At 44.3% G+C, this 18213-nt stretch overlaps 1 long non-coding RNA gene across 1 annotated transcript in view; it reads left to right on the top strand.

The window, feature by feature from the left end:
* Positions 1-18213, top strand: part of LOC123026903 — a 91820-nt gene extending 73607 nt beyond the window's left edge. The window contains exons 3-5 of the long non-coding RNA XR_006415410.1: positions 11520-11587; positions 12619-12748; positions 17589-18213. This is a non-coding gene — a long non-coding RNA (uncharacterized LOC123026903). The remainder of the gene's footprint in view (positions 1-11519; positions 11588-12618; positions 12749-17588) is intronic.

The following is an 18213-nucleotide window of genomic DNA, read 5'->3' as shown; positions in this document are numbered from 1 at the left end:
TCCATCATCAGCAACTAACCATGCTGCAGGGGCTGTTGGGTGCTGGAATCCAGCATCATCTAGAGGGCCTCAGGTTCCTCACTCCAGTCTTAGGGCTTTTAACAGTTAAACTAAGTACTAAGAATCACATCCACGGGGGAAAAACAGGTAGCTAGTACATATCTGCAAGCAAAGGTGAGATACCATCACCTCTCCAAGGATGAATTTTAGGAACCTCACAAGTCCAGCATTTAAGTTGACCACCTCACAGCAAACCACCCATGTTGTGTTTAAAATTGACCCTCTTGCGCCTAAAGCACAGCCCCCTCGGCATGATGCAGAAGTCATCGGCTGCTCCATGTTGACAGCCTGGTTGCTAGTGGTAAAGACATGTTATGGATCAGTCCCAATGGCCATATTTTGTGAGGGTCTCCTGGCCTGCAGCTGGTGCTCACTTTTGAGGTCATCCTGTGAACATACACATGCACAAGGACACGGACATGCAAGAACACATGCGCATACAGAACTCTGACATCCAAAAGGCCAGGCAGCTTCTTCCAGGGATACTCTACTAAGAATGCAAGAGTCTGCTCACAGGTTAGGTTGAATAATAAATTCGGGCAACATTTTTCCAGGATGACTTTAAGAACCTTTTGCATCCCCATGTGACTTTCCGGAGCAGTTCTTGCTTTGTTCTGCTCTCCGACTGAAATTTGTTCTTCTGGTACAGCCAAGTATTCCAGCTAGGGACATTCATGTGCCCACAAAGAGGATCTAATGATGAGCAATCTCCATCCAAAATGGAATGCAGGCACTCTCAAAAGTGATAGCCACCATATAGCTATATAAAGTAGTATGCTAAGTTATGGCCCACTGTTCCACTGCAGCCTTCTCCTGGCAGGTGCCTTCCAGATGTTTTGGACTGAAATTCCTGTCCCCAGTGGGAGCTACAGTCCAGCACTTCTGGAAGGCACCTTACTAGGCACAGGGTCACAGAAATCTGATTGTGTGGATTGGGATAGGCACTGCACAAGCTAACTACAGCAAGTGAGAGACATTAAAGGGATTAGAGTAAAGGAGGAGTATTTCAGGAGGGGGGAAAAGACACCACCAAACAAATAAATAAGCACAGTGCCTATTATCTTTGCTAAGTCTCATTATCTGCTTACCCTTCCTCTCTCCTGCCACTTCCAAGCAAGCTAAGCCATTCTGGGGCCGGGAGTAGGGGGGAGGAGAGAAAGGACCCTGGTGGCACAAACATGCACAAACCCACTGCAATGCCCCCAAATAATCCCCTGCCCTTGCCTGCTGCTCTCGGCAGCCAACCCGCATGACAGAGCAGGTCAGCTGGTGAGGGGAAAGCCCCAAGAGGGTTCAGAAGCCACACACCTTCTGTTTGAGTGGTAACTTTATCTGCTCTGTACACTGATAAGGCCAAAAGCTGCAGCCCCACTAATTCCACTGGAAACTGAGGAAGGTAAGGGAGGGCATAGGAGTACAGGAGCCTGTCTTCTATGCCACTTTGTGTTTGCTGGAAATGGGAATGCCTTTTCCCTTCTACTAGAAAAAAACCCAAAACACACACATTCTAGATCAAATGTAGATTCAGCAATAAGTTATGCAAATCTATTTTTCTAAACTAATTTTTATTTTCCATGTAGCTCTTTGATAACTTCCAGAGGGGGGACTGTATTTGCTGTTTTTGCTGCCACAACCCAAAAGACTTGTCACTTACTATGTCGTAAGCTTCAGCTCGCAAAAGCTTACACCACAGTAAATCTGTGGCATGAGATTAAGGTGCAATAAGACTTTGCTATTTTCTCTTTAGCAGTGTAAGATTTTGTGAACAGCATATCCTTGTATCCACAGTGGATCATCTGAATAATTTTGCTGGGTATCCCCCTGGCCAGTCAGATTAATGTCAGTATTGATTGCTTTTGACATTAAAAGTTAAGTTTTCATTATTCTCTTTTGTTTTCAAAACCAAAACCTTTGAAAAATGGATTTCAGCTAAGGAAAAGAAACCTCAGAAACCATATAACCCTAGGCAAATCATTTGGAAAGTGTCTAGAAATCAATGGAAAGTTTGTCAAAACCCAAAGTTATTGTAAAGAAATATTTCCTGCTGAGTGAGTTCAGAGCACTCAACCCAGTATTCTGTCTTCAATGATATGCACTGACATTTTCAAGGAAAATGAAAAATGAAACCCCTATGAGAAACTGCAGGACCACCAGACCCATCCCTTGCTTGTTGCTTTTTAAGATTTAGGGACAACTTGGATCCCCATCAAAACATTTGATCATACATTTCCAATCAACTCTCAACATATATTATGAGGGTAAAGTAATACACACACACACACACACACACACACACACACACACACACACACACACACACTAAATTGCAATGCAATTTCAGCCTCCTAGCTTTCTGTTTCCAATGTAGACCAAGATAGGTTTTCAAGCAACTGTCTCTCCAGAGGAGGATACACCAGGGAATTAAAGCAACAATATAAACTGAAAATGAAACAGTGACGTTAGAGTAGCTTCTTCAGGGAGCGCTTCATTTGTGAGTTGGTTTCATGAGTTGCAGGAAGGTCCTTATGATACAATGGAGCAGCCAACTGTGGCTACAAAGCTCCTACCGCTACCTTTGTTGGGACTGTTTTTTATACAGACCAGCAAGAAAGATTATTGTGTGATCAGTCCAAGGAGGTTTGCTTGGTATCCTCCTTAACCACCTTTTAGACAACAGCTGAATCTCTTGATATTCCCAAGAGCTTTTAACTGAATTAGAATTTTGTTGTCTTAAGATGCAGCCTTCTTGTTTTAATGTGGTGCATGTGTATTTTCATGGGGAGGGCCTTTCCAGCCACTCAGCAGTGGAATGTCTCCCCAAGAAAGGCATATCTGGTGCCTACACTGTAATCTGTGTGATCACACCAGGTGAAAACACTTTTCCCCCCTTCCGGGGCTTTTCAGTCCTAAATATCATCCTCCTGCTGTGTAAACCCTGGCACAAAAGCTCCTTATTGCTCTTGTCTACACTCTGGTTTTATGCCAGTTAATTTAACACATTTTTATCTTATAAGTTTGTTTACCTTCATTTTATTATTATTGGAAAACTGCATAGAGAACTCTGGTTTGGGGACAGTACAGTGGTACCTCTGCTGACGAACGCCTTGGCTCACGAACAAATCGGGTCGCGAACAAAAATTACTGAAACATTTTTACCTGGGTCACGAACACCACTTTGGGTGGCGACTAAGATCGTAGCCATCTCCCCCACACCCCCGCAGTGGGGAGATGGCCATGATCACAGTTGCTTTCATGCAGGGAAGGTGTCCATGATCAGAGGCGCGTGGCTGCAGGAAAGACGGGAGCAGCACAGCAGAGCTGTGGGGGAGATGTTCGAGATTCTGCCGGTCTTCCTGCAGGAGCACGCCTCTGATCAGGCACACCTTCCCTGCACGAAAGCAACTACGATCGAGGCCATCTCCTCACCCCCAGCGCACCATTTGCGCCCATCTCTCCCTCCCCCAGTGCGCCTGCGATCACGCCTGTTTCTCCCCCCCAACCCCCCAGTGCGCCGGGAAGACAGGTGCCTGCAGGGATGACAGGCAGTTGCAGGGATGACAGGCACGATCTCGGACCTGCTGGGGGTGGTGGGGGGAGAGATGGCCACAATTTTTTTGTTGTCACTTTGCTTCACATTTTTCTGATTAAAAAAATGGTTACAGAACGGATTAACCTTATTTACATTGAACCTTATGGGGAAATTTAACTTGGCTCACGACCAATTTGGGTCACAACCAGAGTCCTGGATCAGTTCATGAGCCAAGGTACCACAGTATATAAATACTGAGTTGGATCGGAATCTTTGTTTGGGGAACAGAGATGCTCCTCTCACAGAAACTGCCTCTGCCCAATTTTCAGAAATTTCACCCACTCCCCACCGCCTTTTTCCTCATTGTCCCCAGCATGTTCAGGAGGGTGGAGGAGTTGCCAGGTGGGGAGGTCCACTTCTGCCAGCCCCATTTCATGGGTCTAAATCTGGATTCACCCTCTATAAAGAAATAAATAATGTTGTATATAGTATTGTATTTGTAATTAATGTTATCTCATTGCTGTAGTAGATTAAACAAAATATACTAGTACAAAGAAATGGGCACTGATGCATCTAGCATAAAAATGGTACATTACTACTTTATTTAAAGAAGTCATACCCTATTTTTCTCCTCATATTAGGAAGTGTTCAAAGTAGCTTACAAAATATAAGAACAGCGACTATTCATTATCATATGCGTAGGCTAAAACAGCAGTAAAACCAACCATCCAAACAAAAAAGACCAAACTAACAGTGAAAATTGAAATTAAGCAACATCAGAAGTACAAGCTTGTTGGAGGACCTGCCTTCCCCTTTTGGAAGAACAAGTAAAAGGAAGGTAGCCTGACTCCGCCTTCCCTAAACTGGTGCTTTCCAGGCGCACTGGCCCACAACTCCCAGCCCCTTCCAGCCAGTGCATTTGCCCTCAGGGGCAGGGAGCTCCACTCCCCGGGTGCCACCACCAAGAAAACCCTCTTGTGGACTACCTCCAGCCATGTCTGTGAAGGCAACAGGTCTGCAGCAGCTGATCTTAAAGAGAGGGTGGGTTCACGCGGGAGATGCTGGTTCTTCGGGTGCTGAATGGCTTGAAAGGTGTTAAGCAGCACCTTCAGCTGCACTCACAAATGAATTAGCACATGGGAGCTCAGACCCAGGTGGCATCTGGGGTAAGCTAAGCAAAGTTTGGCATATCTCAATTCCTTTTTTGGCTGGTGTCAGTTCTGTGAACCAAAGCAAGTTCAAACAGCTTAAACTCTAGATTGATTTCCTTCTTTGTGGATGATTTCTACACTCAACCTCAGGGCATACAAGGAATAATCAGTTATAGGCCATGGTTTACTCACTACATGGAGAAGAGGCAACTGCACAATTAAAAAAAACATGTTTCCCTTCTTCTGTTGTCCAAAAGAGTAACAGCATACATGTCTGTTCAGAAGTATATTCCATCGAGATCAAATGGATTTAGTTCAGGTAAGTGAGTATAAGCTTCAGGACTGACCCTAGAAGTTGCTTTGCTGCCTGCAACAGAACAGCAAATTCCACTCTTGCCCTGTCAAGGTGCACAGAATCCAAGGCCATGCAAGTAATTTTGTCAACCGAGGCAGGAAATCTAACAATAAATGGTTTGTGCAGGCCATCCTGGCCATAAAATAGAACCATCTGAAGCTGCCGCCTTACTCTGCCTAATGACAGGGATGCTTCTCACAGAACTACTGCCAAAACCTGGTTTGTACTTTTAAAAGAGTGTTTCTAATCCAGTCTTGCAAGTGAGTGAAGGCTTTGTGTAGCAAGCTACTTGCCTCAGCCTCAAAAATGAGTGGAGGGATGGAGGAAGAGAAATCATAAGCAGCAGCATAGTATGCAAAGATCATTCACCTGCTGAAATGAGGTGGGCTGAAATTTGATGGGAAAGGCAGAAAGATTACCAGCAATCATCTGGGCACCTGTATTTGCAACTGTTTTGTGCAACTCCAGAGTAGCCCTCTAAACAACTAACTTTGGAGGCTCAAATCAGATAACAAACTTTTCTCTAGTCCTTGATACAAACACCTTTATGAGCAGAGAGTAACAATTTCAATGCTAGGAAAAGGAAAATAAAACACCCACCAAAATATATCTAGCAGTGATTTAAGATAGCAATAAGTATTGAAACCAGGGTAAAAAAAAATTAAAGGGAACCTATGCAAGATATTTGATTTCTTCAGATTCTAGCATGGAGTGCACTTTCCTTCCTTCCTTCCTTCCTTCCTTCCTTCCTTCCTTCCTTCCTTCCAATTTCTACTTTGGCTGCAGTTTGTCCGTGCTTACCTAGGAGTAAGTTCATGCAGTTAGACTGCACAACACCAAAGGTATTCTGCAGTTCCCAATAGCTGGCACATGCCAGCTGCTCCTTACCTGGACAGATTTCCTTCTTGGTTCAGCTAGGTGGGAAAACAGGTGTTCCTCTGCTTTTGGCTTTTGAACACAGGGCCAAGGAAGTTCTCAGCATTTAAGAAATCTCAAGTAGGGCAAGAAGAGGAGGAAAGCAGCATTTCACACATTTTAAAAAATGGCTTGCTTTTCAGGACATACAGGTAGTATCACTGAAGTGAAGCCAGCAGCATGGGTGTGCAAGAGCTGGTGAAAAATCAAGAAAGGACATGCTGGTGTTCCCAGAGAGAGACAGAGCAAGGTCCATCTGCTTACCCATCCCAGATCAGGCGCCAGGTCCTTCATGCTTGTACATGAAACACAAACACAGATTGGTCAGAAGGAGGGGAGGTAAGGAAGAGGAAATCTGGTTGCAGTCTAAATGCCCCATAGCCCCTCTGTTTTGCAGATAAATTATCCAGTAAAGAAACCTCCAACCAGCCCCACTGCCTGTGTTCAAAATGAGTGACAGCTGCTAATTCAGTGTAAATGGCTAGTGGTTGCTCAGGAGTGTCCCCCTCCCAAAACACACAAGACCTTATCTTATCAAAGCCCATAATTACAACAGCTATTTTGTTTCCTCAAATCAGCAATCAGTGCCTTTTTGCCACCAGCATAGCCCCTGTCAGCCTGAGCCATGAGTGACAAGAGCCGGGGCTTCCATTTTTTTCTTTTTCTCTTCCCACACTCTATATACACACATGCAGCCTCAGCTAAAGGGACTTGTTGCCTTGTTCTCCTCCATCGCCAAATAAAATGTGAGCCACAACTTCTGCAAACTCCTTAACCTGAAAGAAAAAATGTTTCAGATTAAATTTTGTTTTTAATGCTGTTGAATGTACCTTGGAAATCCCCATCTCTAATCCCACTTTGGCAAAACTTAATTATTTTCATATAAAATCTTGAGATGGTTTACAATTTTAAAAATATAAAAACAATTTACAGCATTTTATTAAAATGGGATTAAATCAACAATTAAAATAGTGGTTAGATAAAAAGTTTTTGGTCTGTTGTTGGAAGGAATAAAGAGGCAACTTCAGACAAACCTCTCTGGAGAGCATAAACAGGGTGCCACTCCTTGTAACAGCCCTCCTGAGTTCCTTCAAGGAGGTGTCTTGGAGAAGGACCTTCATGTAAGAATGTAAGGACCAGGCAGGTGTATATGGAGGGAGGCGTTATGTGCTGCTTAGCACTGTCAGGTCATCTCCAACTCATGACAACCCTATGAATGAAAGCCCTCCAAAGTGTCCTATCCATGGCATCCCAGCTTAGCTGTTTTCAATTCAAGGCTGTGGCTTCCTTTATGGAGTCAATTCATCTCTTATTTGGTCTTCCTTTTCTTCTTCTGCCTTCAACTTTCCCTAGCATGATTGTCTTCTGCAGGGAATCATACCTTCTCTTGACATGCCTGAAATATGACAGCCCCAGTTTTGTGATTTTTGCTGCTAGAGAAAGTTCTGGCTTGATTTGATTTAGGACCCACTTGTTTGTCTTTCTGTCAGTCCAGAGTATTTGCAAAGCTCTCCTCCTTCTGAATGCCACAAGTTTCTTCCTGTTAGCTTTCTTCACCGTCCTTCTTTTACACCCATACATAATGATCAGGAATACAATGGTGTGAATGATCTTGGCCTTGATCTCCACTGAATCATCCTTACGCTTCATGATCTTTTCTAGTTCTTTCATTGCTGCCCTTCCAAATCTCAGTCTTCTTCAAATTTCTTTGCTGTCTCTCTTTGAATTGATCACCAAGCCAAAGTTTGCAAAATCTTTCACAGTTTCAGTTTCTTCATTGTTGGCAGTAAAGCTGTGTAATTCCTCTATAATCGTAGTTTTTTGTAATATTCCGTTTCAGTCCTTCTTTTGTACTTCGTCTTTCACTTTCATCAGGAGTTGTTTCAAGTCCCTCCTTCCAGGGTTGTTTTTCATGGAACACTTCATATTAAGTAGTTTGACCAGTTGGACTAAGCAAATCCTAAGAATTCATATTATTGCTTCATTGTGATAATAGACTTTGAATTTTGCTCATTTAACCCAACCAGAAAAAATAAGACTGTTTGTATAAACATTTGAAGGGAAGAAAAAATGGCTGTTGCATCACACTCTCTAGAAGATTTGTAAACACAGAGACAGGCGTGCAGGGAAATGTGCTCACCTCTGCTTGCAAGAAAAGGAAAACACTGTAGTTCCTTACCACTGGACTGTGATTCCCTGGGATATAAATGAGCAACGAGAAATCGCTCCCCACTCTGTTTTGCTCTCCCACCTGAGCTCAGTTAAAACCTTCATGCATGCAAATTGCTAGAGATGGAAAGATGGTTCCTAGAAAATCAGACCAGTCTCTTCAGCTCTTTCCAAGAACTGCTTTCAAGAGATCTTTCCAGGAAATGTTTGAGTCATATAAACAACACCAGCAACACACACAGGAAAATGATCTGGTCTGTTGGTAGCAGAGGCTTTTCACCATATCTAGCGTGCGAGACACTATGGTTTTGGATTCAGCTTCTGTCCACTAGGTGGCACTCATATCTTATGGTGTCATATCTCAAGACACCATGAAAGCTGAGCTCCAGCAGCAAAACCAAACCACATGTTTTAAGGTTCTATTGTCTTTGAGATATGGTCCACGAGGGCATCTCAGCGATCAAATGCCTTATTCTTGTTTTTAGATTCTATTTATCCAAAGCCAGCTTATTTCTAGTCAATCTGTTACTTTCATTTTCTTTTAGCATAACAGAGGTTATTCTTTCTCAAACTTTCCTCTGACAGCATTCATACACACCTTAGTTGTAACTTGTGCTAGTCGTCCATCTGCAGTCAGGATAAATGATGGCCTTTTGAACAAACCCATTATGTGCCAGGTGATGTTTTGTTATGTTTTGTCATGTTGTGTTGTAATTTGATTTGATTTGATTACAATTATTTTCATGGTAAGCAGGGCTGACTTCAGCCCTCTGGCAGAACCTTCCTTTTGATGTTAGCCCTGGATCCATGAGGTACCTGCCATTTAAACTTGTGCTCTGGAGTGAGTCTACAACAGGGGCATTCTGGGTAATTAAAATGGCAGGTAGTTCATAGCCCACTGGGGGAGGAGAAACAGACATAGTAGAAAGTCCAGCAGAAAGCACTTTGCCACCTCCCAATTAGGAGGTGGTTTTAGCTAATAAACCCTCCAAGGCTCTCTCCCTCAGTGAATCTACCTTACCATGCCACTGTTACCAGCTGCTCTTGCTCTTCCCCTTTTTTGAACCACTGCTGCCACTTACCTGCTTGGCAAGCAGAGGACCAAGGAGCAAGAAGGAAGGTGCAGGACCTGCTGCCCTTCCTTCTCACCACCACAGTTTTCTGGGCCAGAGCAAGAAACAGGAGAACAAGCAGACAGTAGCAGTGAAATGGACAAGCAAATCCAGGGGAGTCTTCTTCTCAGTGGGTTTCTGCTAGCATATGGGCACTCAGCAGGTACCCAGCCTTGCCGACACTTGACAACAGCGCTGCAAGGGCCCCTCAGACCTGCCACTTCTGCTAATACCAAAATACCCTTGAAATTAGAATGTCCCTCCCCTCAATTAGGCAGATTACTGTTTTGATGTATACATGCTAGTTAAGAAGAAAAGCAGGAAGGAGAGCAAGAGGTAAGGGACAGGAGGGAATCACCCCACTCCAGTAAAGGGCATTGCTTGATTGCATCCACTGTCAGGACAAAATGAGCAAAGGTTCTGCTATAATATGGCTGCTAAAAGCCTGGCCACTGTAGGAGCAGCTTTAGACTTAAGGTGCAACACTTCATCTAATCTTCTCTTCCATGTTGCAAGTTTTGCTTCCCACATGCACCTTAGAAATGCTAATGCTTGGAAATGCTTAGAAATGCTAGAAATTTGCTAGAAAAGATACTACAAATTTGTTCCAACTCTTCCTCTTTACCCAAAACTATCAAACTCAAAGTGTTGCCCTTGTTTCCTCCTAAAGGGGGGATACATTTACAGGGAAGGGAATTTTGATCAGTTTGTGTTAAACGCAGTATCACTTAAAACCATTTAAAAATTCCACCTCCTTAAAAAGTGTCAAATACTCCAAATGCTCCCAGTAAAAAAGCCTTGTGTTTAGTGAGTTATCCCTTGCTATGGGTTGCATCCAACAATGTACGTCCACTGGCAAAACAGATATTAATGGGGGTTGAATTTCCCCTCAGCCTTACAGATTAGGGAGGTGTACAGGTGACAGAGGGGAAGAGAATTCATGCTGTATGACCACAGGTCCACTCACGAAACATGCCATGAATAATTTATTTTAATAGTGCCACAGGACTGTTTCCTGATTTGTACAGAACATTTTTAATTGCATTTGCTCATTGCTCAAATTTAAAAGAATTATTTCCTTTCCATGACCCTGATTTAAGAAGTTTGGTCTGGCTTGATGCAACTTTCCAGGCGAAGACGTACCCTTCCATTTCTCAAGGACAAAAGGGTAGACATTTGGGGACAGCTCATGCAGAGACAAATCCCCAGGTTGAACCTCTCAGGGAGATGGGCAGCCATTGTGGCGTTCCATCGTTATGGCACACACGTCCCCCCTCCCCCTCCCAGATAGCTCTCCCATAAAAAGCCAGAAGGTGTGACCGTGGCAAGGGAAGGCACTTGGGCTAGCAGTGGGACTTGGAGAGTGAAAACAACCCTCTCAGAGCTCAAAGCACAGGCAAAGCCCTCCCTGCCCCCGTCTCTAAGGGCGAACGAACCCACATTAATGCAGCATTTAAGTGACAAGAGCACCTTTGCCACAGCTGGGTGGCTCCATCTTGCCCCAGGCAAGACTGTGGGACCCAATTAACATCCCTTTTCTCTCAGGCTCAGAGGCCTCTCTCACTCCGCTTTCCAGGGCAGGTTCCATGGGAATGACTTTGCTGTTTATACCCATAGCACGAATCTGGCCTAGAGGCAGCAGTGGCAGCCATCCATGGGCACAGGCCTTGTTTATGCTCTTTGATTATCTGTAGGAGAGCACAAGACCAATGATTCCCAGGTAAGGACCGGCTGCCCGACATGGCAGAGCAGCCTTGCTTTCCCCAGTGTTTTCTGATTTCTCTACCCTGTTCTGTGTTGGATCATGTCGATAAGAGAGGCTGTACAGAACTGGAAATACCATGCTATTCTAAAAAGCAAAGATAGCTCTGCTGGACATAAGCAAAAAGCTAGAATATATGTCAGGGTACTATCCTTATTAAGCCAAGTCGAGGTCACAAAAATGAGCACATTTAGAGAACTCCAGCTCTCTTCCTCAACCAAGATGTTACAAAAAGCAGGTATGCAATATACGCAAGCACATGGGAAACATGGGGAACTAAACTAATTGCATCAACATGTTGACAATGCCAAACAAACTGGCCCTCTTCTGAATCCTGAAGCAAGGACAGATCATGAGCGCAAGTGAAATGACCGTGTTAGTGCCACCTTTACACCCATTTCATTGCCGTCTGTGATTCATTTAGCAACACTTTTAAGTCTTGAATCGATTTAAATCCATCTTGCAGAGTCATCCATATTTACAGCAACTGAAGACGCTGCACAGAGCTTGCTGCATCAAGGTGACAGTGCTCAGGTATGTGTATATCATCAAACCTAGAGGGGAGGGTTGCTCGGGAAAACATCAGAGCAAGGGAGGCTGTAACTTTAGATATGTTTATTTACCAGTAAGTGTAAGAAACCTTTACCACATGACACTTGGTGCTCTTGCCACAGCAGTGGCTGAACTACCGACCCTGAAGAGTTTGCAAAACACTGGTGTTATACTCTTGACATCCTAGCTGTGGGTGATACTGCTTCTCCTGGAAATGCCCCATTAATAGTGCTTAATCTATCTTGTCACACCAAAGCAGGGAAAATCTTGCGAGGGGTAGGGAAAGAGCCCAAGGACCCCAAACACAGCTCTGTGTCACCTGCTGTTTTTGTTCTAAAAAGAGAAGGCTGTAACAAGGAGGATAATTTATATGGGGTGTGTGCCCTTGTTTTGGCAGGTAGTTGATTTTGGTAGGACATCTCTCCCAAAGGGGTTTGCAACACAAGGCTTAAATCAGCTTTATATCCGTTTGTAGGGTGGTCCTGGGTCCTACTTTACAAAGGACAATCCTCTACTGGAAACTGGCATTTGAAGTGCTGTCTAGACCAGGTCCAGTTCAAAGGTAATCCTAGGAAGGAAGAGCAGGGACCTGGAAGTTGCCCCTAAGGATTTGGTCCCTGGAAAGCGCACAGGTTACCCTGTCACAGTCTTCCCAACTGTGGTGAAATATCTTGTGTTTTTTAAATACTAGTCATACCCCATCCCCAAATTGATACACGCACCCTTTATTATTAACTTGTTAACCAAGGAGTGTTTCTAAGCATGCTTAGGTAGAAACAATGGAGGACTATCCAGGAGAAAAATACTTTATGTAAAAATAGCTGCATTTAATGTCATGGTGCACAACTTAGATATTTTTGTGGAACTAATGCATGTTAACTCATAAATCACAGGGAAGGATATTTTTTTACAGTTTAACTGTTGATCCTGTAGTTTCTCTCCATTACAACAGATCTCCATGAAACTGACTGCTAGCCCTTCACCCCCCCCCCTTCTCTTTCTCCCATATACAGCACTCTGTATCTTCTCTAACTGTCATCTGAGCACCTCATGCATGACAGAGCGTGGAACAAAAGCCACCATTTTCATTGGAGAAAGTGATTGAGTTTGATCCCCTAATCATGGAGATACAGGAGATATGAGGTGAGCCAAAGTTTATTTGTGAGTTCATTAATAAATTTACTGATTGAACTCTGTTTCAAACTTTCATATGTATAAGGAGCTAGGAACCAGCTTTAGTGCTGCCTCTACTTGCTGTCACTCACCCCTTTTTTTCCTACCTGTCATTCTCTGCAATCTTAGTTATCTCCCCTGCATGGATTCTCCATAACTTTCTTCTCCATTTGTGCATGAAAAGAGTAAGATTGAAAGGCAGTAAGAATGATTGCTGCCCGGACAACATTGGGTTGGGGCTGGGACTGGGATGGGGTCCTTCCCTTTCTGGGTGTTGTGTGAATGTAGGGTTGGGACTTGTTCTTGTTGGCAGCTTGTGTTAAAGCCTCAGCAGGGGATCCCAAGCCTTTTGAAGGGTGTTGCTCCCCAAGATTGCTTGGCATGGTGACCCACTGGAGAAGGGCAGTGCAGCAGTGAATCCTTTGCATCATCCCCAGGGGAGCACGCGGTGGTCAGAGGGCTGGCAGGCCCTGCAGCAGGTGTTGTGTTGGGGCAAAACTCTGGGGGATTTGGCTGGAGTGCAGAAAAGGGGGGGGGGCAGTTCCATGGATCACATGTTTGGAAGAATCTACATTGTGACCAAGTTGAGATGGGGGCTCCACTTGATTGCTAGAGCACCTGTTGATTTGAGAGAAATTTTACTGCAGGTTTTCTCTGGAGATAGGAAATAGTCAACCCAGACCTAAAGAAAGCTGCCAGTTGTTAACTCTATAGAGTTCTTAGTTCTATGGTCAGACCATGGGACTGAAAACAAAGGAAGGTGCTCTAGCAAAAACGTATCACCACTGTGTGAGTGCTAACAAAGCAGCACACACACACTGTTTCTGGGCATGTGCAAAGTGAAAGTGCCTTTAGGAGTTGGATTAGCTCTGCTCTCAGCCACAGGACAAGAGGATTCATCCAGGACAGGGTGAATCCATCTCCTGGGGCAGAGGCCAACCTAGACTAACACTAAATAAATAAATAAATATCTGGTGTCACAAACACAAAAAGTTTGTGCAAAAGGGTCATGGAGAAGGCTTCAGGACTTCTGAATAGAGGCAAGGGGATTCTTGAAGAAAGAGGGAGAATTTACAGTGTTCAAAGCTTACATTGCATTTAATGGTCATAGAGACCATCTGTGTAGAGAGATGGTTTTTTAAAAAACAAAAGACCCTTTAAATTCGCTTAACCAGGGGCTAGGAGCATAAGGTAGGCAAGCCTTCCAACACAGCAATGTGGTGGAGCATGCATCATGTTGTACCAGCTATGAGGAAAAGAAAAAAAGTTACAAGAAGACAAACTTTCCTCTCTGTCCAGACAGACTCTGTCTCACTTTGTTTCTGAGCAAGGGTTAAAATCCGTGTTTTGAACCCTAACACTGCAACTTGTCATTGTAATGTCAAGGCTGAATTTTAGATATGAGCGGGGGAAACTCTTAAGCATGGAAGGAGTCTTGTCATTCCATATGAAGTTCAGGTTTAGAGGGGTCTTTCTGTAAATGCATTAATTGTCTCGTAGTCATCTGTGCCTGTAGATGTGGTTAATTGTGTGGTTCAATTGCTTAAAAATGTCGATAAAATGAACCACATGATCAAATTGCCAAATCTGTAGCAGTTCCTATTTCAGAGGCTACTATTTTAACTTTGGTTAAGAAGAAATCAGTTTCCCTCAGTAATATTGCCAAATATTGATGATATACCCTAATCAAGGCCCAAGTTCAGAAAAAAGAACCCTGGAAGCTGAAGGGTGTGTATTGCACCAAATCCAGAGTTGGCAGAGACAGGACAGCCTGGTTTTGCCAAGGTCCTTTCCCCACACCTAGCCCATGCATATTATGGGATAGGGCAGGGAGATAAAAGCGTAAAGCTTGTTTGATGGTGCCAACGTTTGCTTGCAGCAGTCTAATTTGTATTGTTTTATGCCTAATTTGTCAGGCCTAGAACATACGCCAATATGTAAGGCAAAAAGAGCAAAGCACCTTCTCCTATGAATTCTTTCATGAACATAAATGTACAAGGGCTGGCTGTTTGAAGGATGTGTTGGTTAAAGTTTGCATGTTTTCAAGAAGAGTTAGGGCATGTGCATGGGCAAGTGCCATCACTGTAGACAAGAAATGGTTGTTAAACTTGATTCTCAAGTTTAGAATGCCATTGTCCATAAACTCAATCAGGGAGGTGCATTTTTCTTCAGACAAAGCAAGCAGCAGGTTTGTAGAGCACCCGAAATTCGGCAGAAGGTTCCATTGTCATTAGATATTATGGATGGGATTCCTGATCTTGTTACTTGTTACAAGTCTTGCTTCCCACATATGCCTTAGAAATACCAAGAGGCCTGTCCCTTACAGGTGCACTCTTACGTACACATGCTAATGGTTTACCTGTCCCAGAGGTTCCTTTTGTATTGTATTGTGTCCCTTTTGTTTTATTCTAACTTGCCTGTAGAATTCTTTGTAGTGATTCCCCACCTGATTCCCCCCACACACACGCTCCCCCAAACTGTGCATGTAACTGATAGGTCATACAGCATGGGTCCTCAGACTACGGCCCGGGGTCCAGACCTGGCCCGCCATGCCCATTTATCTGGCCCGCCCCCCTCGCGCCCACACCCACATCCACCGCCACCCACCTCAGCCCGCGTGAGGGGAGGCAGCGGTTTGCTTGCTCAGAGAAAACGGTCTCCAAGTAGGCGAGCCGCTGCCTCGTGCTCCCGCCTCGCGGCGCGTGCCCGCCCACACCTTGCCTCCTCTCGCTGCGCACACCTGCCGCGCATCCTGCACCCGGCTCAGCGCGCATGCCTGCATACACCACCCCTGCCCCCACGCCGGCCCACGCACCCCGCAGGCACCACCTTTCAGGCCCACGCCCAGCACTGGCAGCTTTCAGCTGGCCCCCTGGTGGAAAAGTTTGAGGACCCCTGTTAGAAAGGCATATTGCAGTAACTTCTCGTATTTCCTGAAAGTCTGAATAAACGGTAAATGTTCTTTTGATTCTATACCCGCAGCAGTCTCTCAAAAGTTGTTTAAGACTCTTGTCAAAGCGTTCTGCTGTGCCTTCTGGATGCCCACTTGTGGTGTTACTGAATATTTTTAAAACATGACCAGTGCTGCTTTCCTGAATATCTGCGCATCTCTCTGTCTCTGCACTCAGTGGCTGTGTTGGTACATCATGATAACCCACCCTGGCCATAAGCTACAATTGGTCCCTCTCCTCTTTCTCCTCCTGGTAGTACCCCAGGAAATTTTGAGGGAACAATGGTCATTCCCCCTCCCCCAGCTGTGATCACAGGTTACTCTGGGCTTGCCATATCACTTTTTTCTTTGGAAGAAAAGCTGGCTTTTGCGATCCCTGTTTTAACAAAAATGAGCAATCACCTCAAACCGCCTCAGTGGCACATTGGAGCAGCTGCATGTGGATGTCCAGCCTTAAATCAATGCAAAACAAATTCAGCCACATTTGCACAATTGCAAGGATGTGGAGCCTCACTCTTCAGGGGATGACCTAATGCCAAGGATCGGCAGATACCAACCATGGATATTACCCAGAAGAGGCCCAAATTTTCTCCCAGTCACCCAGCCACACACACACACACACACCATGGTTCACCTTGATAGCTATCAGAAGGGAATCTTTAAAGGTAAATCAAAGTCCCATATGTACTTACCTGCACCCTGAGGTAATCTTCAAGTGTCCTTCTCCAAATGAAGGGAGGTGATGAGCTGATGAGCTCCCCAAATAAGTATGCCTGACACTGACTCTATATTATTTTCAGTGTCAGGTGAAGACCTTTTTATTCTCCCAGCATTTTAATAGTTTAACATTTTAACTTCATTTTTAATATTGCATTTTATTCTATACTGCTATGTTTCTGTGCTGATTCAGTTGCAATTGCTATTGTGATTTTGTTTGCTTTAAGTTAATTTTATCGTATGTGTGTGTGTGTGTATGTTGTTTTATTTTAAACTTCTGTTAACTGCCCAGACAGCCTTGGCAGAAAATAAATGTCATATATACTTAAATTGTGGAATTTGCTAGCCCAAATGTGGTGATGGCCACCAACAAGGATGGCTTTGAAATCCACAGCTGGTAAGGCTACCCGAAGTGACGGCTATGTGCACATTACCTCCAGCACCACAGGCACAAGCTCTCCCAGGAGCAGTTGCTGTTGGAGCTCAACCAGAAAGTTAGAATTCATGGCCCACTCATGGGTTGTCTGAATGTGTCTGTCTGGCGGCTGTGGGGACAGAACACTGGACAGGCCTTTGGTCTAATCCAGCGGGGCTCATCTTATATTTCCTCCTCCTTTAGTCATTTTCCCCTAAACTTAACAGTTGAACATAGTATATGCTTCACATGGAAGGTGATCCAGCCCTTAATCACTTGGGTTGCCCTCGTCTGTACGTTTTTCAGTTCTATACTTACCTTTTTGAGATAGGACAAGTAGAACTATGCAGTGTGTTCCAAAGATAGCCACAGTCTAATTCCAGACATATTATTATGGTGTTGTTGTTGTTGTTGTTGTTGTTGTTGTACAATCTCACTCATATTTGGCATGGGTAGCAGAAGAATGCTGGGAGTTGCAGGACTTTTCTATCTAAGCATTCATAGGATTTTGCTCTTAGCGCGTCTTAGAATCGATGAACAGGAGAGTTGGAAGGGGCCAGAGGGCCATCAGGTCCAACTCAGTGCAGGACTCCCAGTTAAGCCATCCCTCTCAGATGGCTGTCCAGTTGCATCTTGAAAACTTCTAGTGTGGGAGAGCCACAACCTCCTTAGGAAATTGGTTCCATTCTCATACTGCTCTGTGCTAAAATATATGATTTTTTTTACAGGTTTGAGGCCGCAGTTTAAAATTAAAGTACTGTACAGCATCTCCAAGTTGCACTCCAGCATGACAGAAAAGCACCTCCTGCCACGTATACTCCTTTCCACAAGGACTGTGATGTCCTGGATCAGGACAAGAGCCTTGGACCACAGAATATCCTTTTACTCCCCCCCCCACACACACACACACACTTTTTTTTTTACTTAACACGTAGTCTTAATTTAGTGTCTCAACCCGTATCTCATGCCATTGTTCATGTATTTTGTTGTTAGCATATGTAAATCTTTTAATGCAAGCCACTAGGATGACTTGGTTAAAAGCAGGAGAAACATAATAATAAATGAAGTGACTTATATACACAATTTTTCACAAATTTAAGCTCAGTTGATGGATCGGACCAAGGGTACCTTGAAATATCCTAGGCATCTCTTAATGTCAGTGGCCTACCAGAGACTAGCTTGAGGTCCCACTCAGGCCCTCTAGGGCTCCTAAAATTGCTATGTCCCGTCCCCTGGCCATATCCCATTTACCATGGCAATCAACTGTTTGGTAGCTTCCGGACTTCTGCATGGTCCCACCCTTCATTTTGACAGGCTGAAGTACCTCTTCCAAGGCATTAGTAATAAGATCTT

Source organism: Varanus komodoensis, unplaced genomic scaffold (assembly GCF_004798865.1).
Source record: "Varanus komodoensis strain SLA01 unplaced genomic scaffold, ASM479886v1 scaffold1, whole genome shotgun sequence".
NCBI classification, from domain to species: Eukaryota; Metazoa; Chordata; class Lepidosauria; order Squamata; family Varanidae; genus Varanus; species Varanus komodoensis.
Note: the sequence above shows the minus strand (reverse complement) of the source record. Positions and strands in the feature narration are given on the sequence as shown.